A 15039-nucleotide genomic window follows, 5' to 3' on the forward strand; every position below is an offset into this window, starting at 1 on the left:
TTAATGTATAGTTTAATAAACAGGCCACCAGTGCTTAAAGTCATAATTATTCATCTGATGAAAGTTTATTGTATCAATAAAACAGTACATGCTGCAGACCATTCTCAAATTTTCCTTCATGCTTTGTTATAAATATATTGAATTAGTATAGTAAACAATTCTTAACCACTTTTCACAGTTTGGATGTTTATCTACATTCAATATAATTGTCTTTGTAAATTTAATTTTGTATTCTATTGACACAATAATCATATTCACAATCATCATCACATAATTTTAAAAGAACAATCTTATGTGTCAATTCCATGATATTAGTTGGTACAAGAACAGGTTATTGTATTACTCTAATTATGTCATCTTCCTCATTAATTTATTCTCTTAAGGCTCGAATCTCTCCCCATCTTTTCTTTGGAGCACACACAGTCATTTCTTTATCAATGTGTAAATCTTCAGTTTGTTCTTGTAAATCTTCATTTGTTGATTGTAATTTATATTCACCACATTTTCTAATTGAAGGTACAACATCTTCAGTTGCCTAGTCTCTAAAGTTTTCAGCTGCAGAAATTTTAGATCTCAATATAAACTTGTATAGAGCTGATTCATTGACAAAAGCAGCGTTGGGTTGCATTTTACAATGAGTCAAAGATTGTGTGGCGCAGTTTCGGTATATATTTTTTGTATTTTTTGTCTATATTATCATAAATTGCATATCTGCATTATGGCTTTTCTCATGGTTATTTCATTAATCGTGATATTCGATAACTTTCGTTTTTATGTAGTTATTTTGGGTTATCTAATTAAGAATTTGATGAAATTTCATTTAATTTGCTTATTTATTTCACGACTTCTATTCAAAAGAACTCTAATACAATTATATGTTAGAGGCATCCCTAAGATTCCCTATAATATTGTTCCAAGTCTGTAAAGATTTACCACGCACAATTCCATACAGAAAAAGTAATGTATAGATCTACCGAGTATCAGCTCCATTTAAGAGAAATGGTTTTTAACAGATGTTTTATTTTTATTAATAAAAATTGTACATTTACACACACACACATTATATATATATATATATATATATATATATATATATATATATATATATATATATATATATATATATATATATATATATATATATATATATATATATATACTCCTGGAAATTGAAATAAGAACACCGTGAATTCATTGTCCCAGGAAGGGGAAACTTTATTGACACATTCCTGGGGTCAGATACATCACATGATCACACTGACAGAACCACAGGCACATAGACACAGGCAACAGAGCATGCACAATGTCGGCACTAGTACAGTGTATATCCACCTTTCGCAGCAATTCAGGCTGCTATTCTCCCATGGAGACGATCGTAGAGATGTTGGATGTAGTCCTGTGGAACGGCTTCCCATGCCATTTCCACCTGGCGCCTCAGTTGGACCAGCGTTCGGGCTGGACGTGCAGACCGCGTGAGACGACGCTTCATCCAGTCCCAAACATGCTCAATGGGGGACAGATACGGAGATCTTGCTGGCCAGGGTAGTTGACTTACACCTTCTAGAGCACGTTGGGTGGCACGGGATACATGCGGACGTGCATTGTCCTGTTGGAACAGCAAGTTCCCTTGCCGGTCTAGGAATGGTAGAACGATGGGTTCGATGACGGTTTGGATGTACCGTGCACTATTCAGTGTCCCCTCGACGATCACCAGTGGTGTACGGCCAGTGTAGGAGATCGCTCCCCACACCATGATGCCGGGTGTTGGCCCTGTGTGCCTCGGTCGTATGCAGTCCTGATTGTGGCGCTCACCTGCACGGTGCCAAACACACATACGACCATCATTGGCACCAAGGCAGAAGCGACTCTCATCGCTGAAGACGACACGTCTCCATTCGTCCCTCCATTCACGCCTGTCGCGACACCACTGGAGGCGGGCTGCACAATGTTGGGGCGTGAGCGGAAGACGGCATAACGGTGTGCGGGACTGTAGCCCAGCTTCATGGAGACGGTTGCGAATGGTCCTCGCCGATACCCCAGGAGCAACAGTGTCCCTAATTTGCTGGGAAGTGGCGGTGCGTTCCCTACGGCACTGCGTAGGATCCTACGGTCTTGGCGTGCATCCATGCGTCGCTGCGGTCCGGTCCCAGGTCGACGGGCACGTGCACCTTCCGCCGACCACTGGCGACAACATCGATGTACTGTGGAGACCTCACGCCCCACGTGTTGAGCAATTCGGCGGTACGTCCACCCGGCCTCCCGCATGCCCACTATACGCCCTCGCTCAAAGTCCGTCAACTGCACATACGGTTCACGTCCACGCTGTCGAGGCATGCTACCAGTGTTAAAGACTGCGATGGAGCTCCGTATGCCACGGCAAACTGGCTGACACTGACAGCGGCGGTGCACAAATGCTGCGCAGCTAGCGCCATTCGACGGCCAACACCGCGGTTCCTGGTGTGTCCGCTGTGCCGTGCGTGTGATCATTGCTTGTACAGCCCTCTCGCAGTGTCCGGAGCAAGTATGGTGTGTCTGACACACCGGTGTCAATGTGTTCTTTTTTCCATTTCCAGGAGTGTATTTATATATATATATACCACTGGCCACTAAAATTGCTGCACCATGAAGATGACGTGCTACAGTCGCGAAATTTAACCAACAGCAAGAAGCTGCTGTCATATGCAAATGATTAGCGGTTCAGATCATTCACACAATGTTGGCACCAGTGGCGACACCTACAACATTGACATGGGGAAAGTTTCCGACCGATTTCTCATACACAAACTGATGTTGACCAGCGGTGCCTGGTGAAACGTTGTTGTGATGCCTCGTGTAAGCAGGAGAAATGCATACCACCACATTTCCGACTTTGATAAAGGTCAGATTGTAGCCTATCAGATTGAGGTTTACCGTATCGAAACATTGCTGCTCGCGTTGGTTGGGATCCAATGACTGTTAGCAGAATATGGAATCGATGGACTGAGGAGCATAATACAGAATGCCATGCAGGATCCCAATGGCCTCGTATCATTCATCTCATCCGCAAGGCTGTAATGGATCGTGCAGCCACATCTCGATCCCTCAGTCAACAAAGGAGGATGTTTCCAAGATAACAACCATCTGCACGAACAGTTCGACGACGTTTGCAGCAGCATGTACTATCAGCTCGGAGACCGTGGCTGTGGTTACCTTTGACGCTGCATCACAGACAGGAGTGCCTGCAATGGTGTACTCAATGACGAACCTGGGTTGCATGAATGGCAAAATGTCATTTTTTCGGATGAATCGAGCTTCTATTTACAGCATCATGATGGTCGCATCCCTTTTTGGCGACATCACGGTGAACACACATTGGAAGTGTGTATTCATTATCGCCATACTGGTGTATCACCCAGCGTGATGGTATGGGATGACATTGGTTACACGTCTCGGTCACCTCTTCTTCGCACTGATGGCACTTTTGAACAGTTGACGTTACATTTCAGAAGTGTTACAACCCGTGGCTCTACCCTTCAATTGATCCCTGCGAAACCTTACATTTCGGTAGGATAATGCACGACCACATGTTGCAGGTCCATTACGTGACTTTCTGGATACAGAAAATGTTTGACTGCTGTCCTGGCCAGCATATTCTCCAGATCTCTCTCCAATTGCAAACGTCTGGTCAATGGTGGCCAAGCAACTGGCTCATCACAATACACCAGTCATTACTCTTGATGAACTGTGGTATCGTGTTGAAGCTGCATGGGTAGCTGTACCTGTACACACCACCAAAGCTCTGTTTGATGCAATGCTAAGGCATATCAAGGCCGTTATTAAGACAAGAGGTGGTTGTTCTTCGAACTGATTTCTCTGGATCTATGCACCCAAACTGTGTGAAAATGTAATCACATGTCAGTTGGAATATAATATATTTGTCCAATGAATACCCACTTATCATCTGGATTTCTTGTTGCTGTAGCAATTTTAATGGCCAGTAGTATATATATATATATATATATATATATATATATATATATATATATATATATATATATATATATATATAGCATACACAGATGCAGATTCTTTAATAAGTATCATTCATGGCTTAGTTTACATTAATGTTATAATATTTGAAGTTAGTTTTGCTATAGTTGTTTGTAAAAATAGTAATTAGTGATGGTTGAGATTATGCAGTAAAATATTTATTCGATTTTGGTTACATAAATATTCCATCAGTAACTGAAATATCTCAAGTGTTTCATGATCTAGTGAGAGTCTCATTAATGTTATTTCCATTAACACACAATCTTGACATAACTGGTGAAATAAGTAAAGAAACTTTAAATGTTGCAACAACCCTATATGTAGTGAAGAAGATTCATTATGTAGTTATAGAACTACTATGTATAAGTGGAATTAGAGAAATATAAAATTGAAGTATAAACAAGGAAATAAAAATGTAACAGCAGCCGTGTTTCATTTATAGCAGGAATATATTGATATTCACCCTGCTTGCAATATTAATAAACCTGATATTTTTATTACAAGTAAAAGAGGAATACATACAATTGAAATCTCTGGTCACTGATGATTAAAGGAACTAGATAAAAAGGAACTATGATAGGTCATGCATTTTTTCCAACTACTAGTGATGATTGTAGAGAAGAACATATCGATAAAGATGAGATTTGGTATATGGAAACTGAGTAAAATACCCCAAAATATCAAACATATTTATCTGAAGTTATAGTTCATGGAAATGGTCACTTATTATGTATATATGTCAGATGTTTCTTAATCAATAATGTATTCATTATATAACAGTTCATATTTAAAATTTTCCAAATGGTCTTGATGTATTCAAAATCTATATTGCAAAAAATTTCAACACAATGACTATAAAAAACCCACACCAGGTGTACAAACAGTTAATTTAAATTAATCGGTTAAAGTACAATGTAAAATAATAAATCTGATCACTTATTATTTATGAATACAATTCTATATAATTTTTATCAGAAGTGGGTATGGATAGGTGATGATACGGATTCACAATTAATAAAATTGGTTAAAACTTTTATTATAAGATTTACAAAAATTGATGGATTATATAGAAAGGAAAGTGTGAAGTAGTATTATTTGAATACAATAAGATATATATGACAAATTTCTAACGTTACAATTTATTATGTGATATCCAAGTCAATATCAAGTACAGGGTGATGTAAAGACTTTTTATTAAATCATGTACTCCAGATAGAACAATTTTATTCTTTAATGAATTTCTCAATGTGGAATTAGATGATTTTATATATATATATATATATATATATATATATATATATATATATATATATATATCACAAGGAGTTACAACAAGAAAATTTCCAGAGTTACCTACCAGAATGAATTCTCCATTCAGATAACATTAATGGATTCATATTTAAAAAGTAATTAGAGTTGGTAAAGCTGATTTACGTTAATTTGGTATTAACTGTGTAACATTATTGTTTAAGGTAATAATTATACTGAAAGGTACACTGGAAGAAAATAAAATTGCACTTTTTCACGAATCTAATAAAATTTTTCTATATAAAAGGAGCAGGTTCAGCTACAATCAGAGCAGTCTTGTGTCAAATCTAAAATTTTTAAACACTGTACAACTGGGATGTCAACTGATAATCTTAGTTCACAGGAATATACAAAAGATGGATGTAGAAAGATTGTAGCAATGTGTAAATGAATATCATGTAAACAATTACAACTATGAAACAACATCTATGTAGAAAAAATATTTTTAAATTTTACTTTAGAATTCATTTTCTATGAATTCCCAGTGAAGAACATTTAAAAATATTATTATCGATTAATAATGATGAAAAGAAAAGAATCTGATATATCCACAAAAAAATGTAAATTCTGTCAAGAAATAAAAAATCTTGTTTTTTATGTTAACCCATCACATAAAGACAAACATAGTAATAAATGTGAAACATGAACTTTAGAATGAAAAATATAAAATTAAAGTCAGCTTTCACTTAATATTCTAATATCTATTAAACAAGATATCACAGTATTCTTAAAAACTGAGATCTTACATTAACAAATCTATTTAATTTTAATTTTATATAAATAGGGAGGCCAAAGTGTACAATTTCGTGATTGTTCAACTATATGATTATTGTTAAAGAAATAATTTAAGAGGATATTGCAAAATAAATAAACTTCATCTAATTAAATTTATTAATAGACATCTAGTCATAAATTTAAATCTGAGAGGAGGAAGGCTTTGAAGACAACTAGCTTGAGAAACCAAAAACCAGATGTAATGATGAAAAGTTATTTTCTTTTATTTATGTAAGAAACCAAGAGACAGAAATATAGTCAGACATTATCTAGTAGTTACTGGATTTGCAAATAGATTACAAAACAAAAATTCTGAAAATAAAATAAACTCAATTGAACCTAATTGTATCCTTTCTGCAGTAAAACTATAAATTATGAAGACTGTAAACCAAAATCTAAGAATACATCTCAGATTGAAAAAAACATTTTCGTCATTGCCAAATGCTGACAAGCTAAATATTACAGAACTTCACTTCCAGACACAGACTTATAGGATCACAAATGAAACGTACATACTTAAAAAATTAAAGAATTTTGAACAAAGTATTTTATCAAGAATTAGTGATTTTCAAGCATGTGGATTAGAACTGACATTAAATAGAATTATTGGTTTACAACTAGGAATTAATAATTATGTTCCATTGAGGGGATCATCCTACACTGAATTACCAGAAGGTTTACAACTACGAATTAATAATTATGTTCATCGAAAGGATCATCCTACAGTGAATTACCAGAAGGTTTACAACTACGAATTAATAATTATGTTCATTGAGGGGATCATTCTACACTGAATTACCAGAAAAGATTCAAAATAAAAAGGAATGTGTTTATGTAAAAAATAAAGATAAGAAAAGTAGTCTTTGGGCTATAAAATCGGCATTATATCCTGTAGAGAAAAATTCAGAAACAGTACGATATGTGAAATTGTTGCTCTTGATCACTATCAGATACTTCAAAATTTTAATTTCCAGTAGTGGTTGGTAATATTCCAAAAATCCTGGAGTACTATTAATGTACCTATTAATCTATTCACAGTAAAATAAAATAATTTTACATCATGATCATTTCACTGGAAAATTTATAAATGCATTACATAATAACTGTAATTTACATTTAATACATCCTAAGTATTTGCCAATTAAGTAACATAATTTATCAGGATATAATTCACATCTGTTTGTGAATGAACTTTGTTATCAGAAAAAGATATTGATTTAATAACAAATAATGAAGACAGATGTATTTGTTATGGTAAGAGTCCAAAAAGTTTGAAAATGAGGTTCACTGATACATTAAAATTTATGAATTTATCACTTCACAAACATATAAAAAATTTGGATAATGATCACTAAACCATATTAAAACTGTTTTCTCAGGAGAGTTATTCAACCTAGTGATCAGAAAAGTTTTATATCCATATGATTACATGCATTCTTCGAAAACATTTCGAGTGACACAATTACCAGCAAAAGAAGAATTTTGTAATAAACTGAAAGACTACATAATAAGTCATGAAGATTATAAACTTACAAAGAAAGTTTGGAAAAATATTAATATGAAAAATCTTGGTGAATAACATGATACATATCTTAAAACCGATGTATTTTTATTAACTGATGTGTTTGAAAATTCTAGAAAAGCTTGAAGAAAAGCATCTGATTTGGATCAAACTTGGAATTTCAGAGCATCAGGTTAATCTTGGGATGCAATTTTGAAAAGAACTAAACAGACTCTTCATTTATTACATGATTATTATTGTTGAAAAAGGATTAAGAGGAGAAATATCAGTATTTTAAATGTTATTTTACAGCAAACAATAATATATGAATATATTTTGATAGTAAAAAATAAAAAATTATCTAGTATTTTTAGAAGTAAATAATTTTTGTGGTTATGCTATTAGTCAATGTTTACTATATACTGGATTTGAACTGGATAAACGAAATAACTTTGATTGTACAAAAATAGGTTAATTATCAGATACTGCTAAAATTTGATATATTTTTGAAGTAGATTCAGAATATCCAAAAGAACTACATCATTTACATAAAGAATTACCACTAGCTCCTGGAAATAAAATTGTACCAGGAACTAATGTAAGCAAGCTGTTGACTACCTTGCATGACAAACATAATCATTTAGTTCACTATAAAAATCTTATACAGTATCTGTCTCTCGAAATGAAAGTAACAAAAATACATTGAGTTTTAAAATTTAAGGAGTTGGATTGGCTGAAAAAGTATATAGATTTAAATACAGAACTGAGAACTAAAGCCGAAAATGATTCTGAAAGACATTTCGATAAGTTGATGAATCATGCATTGTTTGGAAAAAGGATGGAAAACATAAGAAACAGAGCGGATATAAAATTAATATCAGATGGAGATAAATGTAATAAGCTTTTAGCGAAACCAGACTTTAAAGGAAGAACTATATTTAAATAAAATCCTGTTTCTATTCATATGAATAAAAGGAAAAGTGTGTTTAATAAGCTCATCTATGTTGTTATGAGTATACTTGGTTTACCTTAAGAACTGATGTATGAGAATCACTAGCGAATGTTGTATTATGAAGATTCAGTAAAGGCTGAAATACCAGTAATACTGAAAAATAAAATGAGTGGTAATGTAGAAATAAAAGATATTGAATAATTAGCTATTCAGTGGGAAGGAAGAGACAATGGAAGAAAATAGCATTTACTGAAGCATACTTGGTTTGGAATCATGAAGATTGTTTGGATGTGAAGAAGATAATACAACATAAAGCTATATATATATATATATATATATATATATATATATATATATATATATATATAGGGTTGCTACGAACAACTCTGTTGTTGATGTTACAGTACACCATTCAATTACTGATAAGAATCTAAACAAACTGAAGCCTAAACATGTGAAAATAGGAGATGAACTCTGACATTCATCTTGTGTAAATGTTAGGTCAAATACTAAGGAAAACTTTGGCAAAAAATTCATTAAGAGTATGTTTAACATAAAAAACGAGAATAGAAAGATGAGTGAATTCTTTTTATATGGCTTTTATTCAGGATATGGGGTTGTGGAATATATCCAAATGTCATGGGAACAAAATATTGTTGGACATGCAGTAGTAAATCAATAGAGATAAAGTAATGTTTGTTAAATCTACTAAGTGATGTGTATGAAGATAATTTTAAGATGCTTGGTACACTAAGATTGAGTGGTGTATATAAAATTATTAATGCTGGAAGCATAAAGAAGTATGCAACCGTGTTTGCTAAATTTTATGGTTGCTACTGTAGTAAAAATGTACCTGAAGAAATATTAAATGCAACTAAAGAAGGCATATTGTATACCGCACCCACTTTCGCCAAGTGGCCACGAGCGGCCGTGGAGGAGGGAGGGGCCCGACTCCCTGGGATGAGGCCCTGGGTGACGTCATTCAAAAAATAGCGGGAGGCTCAGGAGACGTCTGCGCCTAGCTCAAGGATGGAAACGATGCGAAGGGTAAGTGTGACAACGAGAAGCGCGCCCTACCGAGAACTGATGGATATCTGCAGCCATTATGGTGGAACGCCAAGAATGTATGTGTGAAAGCATCTGAGTTCTTCTGCCTTAGAAAACAGGGATGTGCCGAAAATTCCAGCACCCCATGGGCACGGGGAGCATCGTATAAAAAGCACGGGGAATCGGCGCAGGGAGGCGTGTGAATGAAGCTAGTATTCTTAAGAACTTTTCAAGATTTTAAACATGGCTGCAGCAGCAACTGTTAAAATCCTTCACAATAAAAGGATGACAGCCAAAAACAGTTGCAGGATAAAATTTATTAAAATTCTTGACCAAGGTTTCGGTACATATAAATATACCCTCATCAGAAGTAAAACTTCTAAAATTACATCATGCAATGGAGAATAATAAAACAATTATGCCAAAGGCGTCGTCAGTAATTAAGACATCATCTCCATTTGTACAACATGTGTAATGTGGCATAATTGTTTTATTATTCTCCATTGCATGATGTAATTTTAGAAGTTTTACTTCTGATGAAGGTATATTTATATGTACCGAAACCTTGGTCAAGAATTTTAATAAAAAATTTTATCCTGCAACTGTTTTTGGCTGTCATCCTTTTATTGTGAAGTATTCTTAAGAAGATGTTTTCCTCGACAGTGAAGACGTTCCTTGTAGATGACGGACGCCGGCATTTTGAGACGGAGGTGGAGCCCAAACATGATTCTGTCCAGCGCTCATGCTGAGACAGCGGTTATAAAGAAGTGTTATGTAACTCCTCTCCCAACAGCCTCGGAATGCAGAAAAATGTCTTAAGAATGTGAAATCGTGTGAAAGATGCCAATTCACAAGGCACGTGCCTGTCCATGCCAGATAGAAAATTTCCACCCTGCGCGGAGAGGCGTGGTGATGAAACGGCGATCTGTCATGGGGTTGCATTGAAAATTTCGACCGCCAATGACAACGCCGGAAAGAAGAATATTGCTAAGTGGAGTTGAGTGATACATGGAGGAGAAGCGAATAGGGGGAGTCGTGGAGAGGTCGTGGAAGCGAGAGGACATGGGCGCTCTTCCACCCATCAGACGTTGCCGTGATAGCACAGCTTCGGCCACGCAACCGACGACGGGCAGACAACGCGGAGATCGTTTCTGGGACCCGCCGCAAAGCCGCGATTGCTAACGAGGGCAGCCAAACCGTCCAGCACAGCTGCGACACGACCCACCGCACCGACACAGCGTCCGCCGCCGAGAGCGGTATACGACGAGTGGCGAGACGACTCGTTCCCTCCTCCTTCCCCTTAATAACTGAATCGTGTCAACGCCTAGTCAAAAAAGCCCTGACATTTATAATTTTGTTTTGATTTGTGTAATTTTGTACCCTTTCTGTTATATGTCATTTAATTTCTCGAGTTCACTGCAATTTTGTCACCCAGCGTGGCGCCACCTGATTGGTTATTTTCACAAAAAAATTTCGCGAATTGAGCACAATATAATGAGTTCACAACTACATTTTTGGCGCCCAACGTGGGGCTTCGATTTGACTTCTTTCTCATGTTGTTGTTAGTGTGACAACTTCTAAGTTTCGAGAGACGACTTAGGAAGAATCCCCATTCCATTACTATCTTATGTTAATCTTATTGTGTGCGATGTCAGGCGCACGGCTGGTGTGTTTGTGTGTGCCAAGTGCGATGCAAATGAGCATATAAAGGAGATATAGCTGTAGCTTGTGTAACCACGTCGTATTTTTTGATGTAGTTTTAGAATGGGTAGGTTTTTATTGTGAATATTCTGTTCCAAGATTTTGATTGTTCTGTACGTTGTCATCAGCGTTGTACTGTTTGTGTTCGTTCTGTGGAGTGATTTTAGCTTTTAGCTTGCTTTCTCTATGCAAGAAGGTCTGGGAATGTAACGCCGTACTCGTTGTACGGCAGACGCGCTATCAAGAGGAGGCTGGCTGGTTTGACGTTACAATTTGCGAGAACAGTAGCTACAAGGATGTCTGCACTAAGTTTCTGGCAACGTACTGGACCCTGGCCGCACAGGCTGGTGCAAAGATGAGTGTAATCGGTGACAGTAGGCCCCACAGTCATGCCAATCCATGGCAACCTACGTTGCTCACTTTGTCGCTCTGGTGGGATACTTGGATGACAAAATGCCAGATAAGGAATGCTGCAGCACGATGGGCTCTCGTTTTCCTGCTTGTTTACAACGTGTACTCGTTGGGGCGCAGTGGAGAGAACAGTTCCTTGATATTTTGTGCTCCTTGGACAAAATCGAACAGCAGGAGAAAGAAAGGACAGCAAAAGGAAACGAAATTAGGACAGAAAATGGGGCGTCACAAGGGTTTGTGCACCGTAGTGACAGACAGAATTGGCACAGTAACGGACGAAGGAGAGAAGAGGGGAATAGGTGAGAGCGAGATACACGAGAATAAGGCAGGAACGAAGTGCCAAACCAAGGCCACGTGAACTGCATGCAAGCGTCGCATTATGAGAGAGACCATGAGAATTTTGCGGGTTCACCACCTCTAATCCCACCTCAGGCAAATGAATGTTCAGAGAAAATGAGATATTGCAGGGGACGCCATGGTAGAAAAGGTACATCACAGACACAATATAACGACATTGACCAGTACTGTGGGAACCAAAATTGCCGAAAGAAAGCGGACAATCGGTGTACCCTCATTGAAATAACTGTGGAAGGAATTAAGACGTGAGCAATTCGCGATTCGGGGGTCGGAAGTGACTGCACATTCAACGGCGTTTTACTCAAAACTGGTGAAAAGCGGTAGTAAATTAGCTGAGATACCCGTAAGAGGAAAGTTTCATAGATGGGCCACGGGAGCTAAAAACTTATTTATTAGAGGGAACAGGTGTTCCATATGAAGTCAGTTTCCCATCCGCAAGTCGTGATGAGAGTTCCACGAACACAGCCGATGAAAGTGAATCTGACGGACATGATACGACTGGTCGTCTGTTAGAGACCCTCGCACATTTGCTGTCAGGGTTTAGAAGGCCAGAGGCCAAAAATGAGTACGCTCCCTTGACACCCCTTGCCGCCCATGTGAATATGGATGACGCGTTTAAAACGGAACATAACGATATACAGAGACAGAAACCACAGTGAAATGCCGTTACAAGAGCGCCGAGACAATGATAAACGTTGAAGGTAAAGCCCCTACAGCCACAGAGAAGCCCATGTGGAGCGCAGAATGCGTAAGCGAGTGCCGAGTGGCAGAGGAGCACTGTGAAGTGTGCCACAGATGTACTAACGCCCACCCGCCAGTAGTAGAAAACAATGTTTTTCCCTCCACGGTCGCAGTATGTACAAAATTGAGACGGTTTTCGGAGGACTGCAGGTGTTTTCATGTGTCGAAGTGGCGAGATAGATTGATCATGTCTCACTCAAGAACAAGGCAGACAGTAGATGGCGCCCTGTGTCCAGGCAGTCAGCCAGAAGTATGCGAGGATAACGCGGCGTGAATACTTAGAAAGAGTATTCAAGCTAACACACAGTTGAACCTGCAGCAGAAACAGGAGGTGGAGGAAACAATCATGGAACACCGGGATATATTCTCGTTCCTACCGGGAAGATTTTGGGGAGTGGTCCATAAATTTAGAGTAACGTGGACCGGCCGCCGACATGGAAAACGTACCCAGTGGCCAGGAAGCTCCGAAAGTGGAAGCGATAGAGTCGATGGAGGCAGCCGGTGTCATATCGCGGGCCGCGTCGCAGTATCTGAATCCGCACGCGATTGTGCCTAAGAAAGATTGGTCGGCACGTTGTTGCCTAGACACGAGGGTGTTAAATGATCATATTGAGGCGGATGGAACAAGGCCAGAACCTATCCAGAACATACTGAACCAGTTATCTCGAAAAATTTGGCTGTCAACCTTTGAGCTCGATCCATCCTTCCGAAAATACTCTGCCTTCTTATTCGAAGTGGAACACTAAAGGTACAACCGAGTACCATTCGGGCTGAAGGACTCAAGTTCGGCATTAGTGAGGGCTCTGAATGAATCACTCCAGAGATGAGGGAATTTTGTGTTACCTACATCGACGACATAATTGTTGCGTCTGCGACTTTTGAAGAACACATGTGGCACATAAAGCAGTTGCTAGCGGTACTCCAGAGATATGGAGTGACCCTCAGGCCTGACAAAGTGAACTTGTGTGCGAGCAGGGTGGTATATCTCGGGTTCAAGGTCTCGCCGGAAGGTATCCGCCCGGAAAAGTGCAAATTCGAGGAAATAACGAAAATGAAACAACCCTAACGCGTGCTAGAATTAAAACAGTTGGTGGGGCTAATTTCATTTTACAGGGGCCACAACTTCTCGCAGATGTTGAGTCCTCTATACGCGCTGTTGAATAAGGGCAAGAAGTGGAGCTGGGGAAACGAGGAGGAAAATACGTTTGAGAAGGTTAAGATTGGGTTTCATGACAGTACTAGTTTGGCGCATCCTGACCTCAATGCCCCTTTCCAACTCTTCACAGACGCAAGTGTACAAGGCATTGGGGGATGCCTACAACAGGAAGACAGGGATGGGAACGTGCACCTTGTGGCCACATGTAGCCGGAAGCTACTGGACACAGAGACATGGTATTTTACTACTGAATTAGTAATGCTGGCCATAGTCTACGCGAAAGAACAGTTTCAGAGTTACCTGCTCGGCCGAAAAACTCGTTTACATACAGACCACCATGCTCTAACAATACTAAGAATTGTCAGATACACGAGTAACAGAGTGATGCGTTGCGTCCTGGCGATTCAGGAATTCGATATGGAAATCACTTATTTCCGCGGTAAACACCACAGATTTGCCGACTGGTTAAGCCGAAATCATTCGCAGAAAGATGCAAGACCAGCAGCCAGAAATCCGGAGAGTAAAGGACTTTCTGGCGTACGGCGTTGGTGGAGAGGATGTGCGAATTAGAAATACCGCTCTATTGTGCACTATAGAGAGGAGGGTACGTATCCGATGGAACCTGAAGGAACGAAGGTAGAAAATTTGTCTCCCTGACGCCCTTTTAGAAGATTTAATCGATCGCTATTACCAGCACCTCTGCCATTGCGGAGCGACGAAGGTGTATGCGACAATCGCCAAAGAGTTAGAACGTACCATTCTCAGACGTGTAAAACATGTAAACGCGATTGTGCTAGGTGAATCGCATGCCATCACACCAGAAGCACCGAATGACCTGCTGTGCGTTGATCATTACCGCCCTCTGCCGAAGTGGCAGTTCGGGCGGCAGTTTATTTTCGTTGTTGTGGACGCATTTACTAAACACGTCAAGCTTTATGCCACAAACGGCATCACAACTAAAAGCCTTGTAAAAATTTTGACGGACGATTATGTACCCACATGTGGGAAGCCCAATAGAGCCCTCTCATACCATGCCACAATTTTCACATCTCTGAAATGAAG

The sequence above is a fragment of the Schistocerca nitens genome, chromosome 5, assembly GCF_023898315.1.
Source record: "Schistocerca nitens isolate TAMUIC-IGC-003100 chromosome 5, iqSchNite1.1, whole genome shotgun sequence".
NCBI lineage: Eukaryota > Metazoa > Arthropoda > Insecta > Orthoptera > Acrididae > Schistocerca > Schistocerca nitens.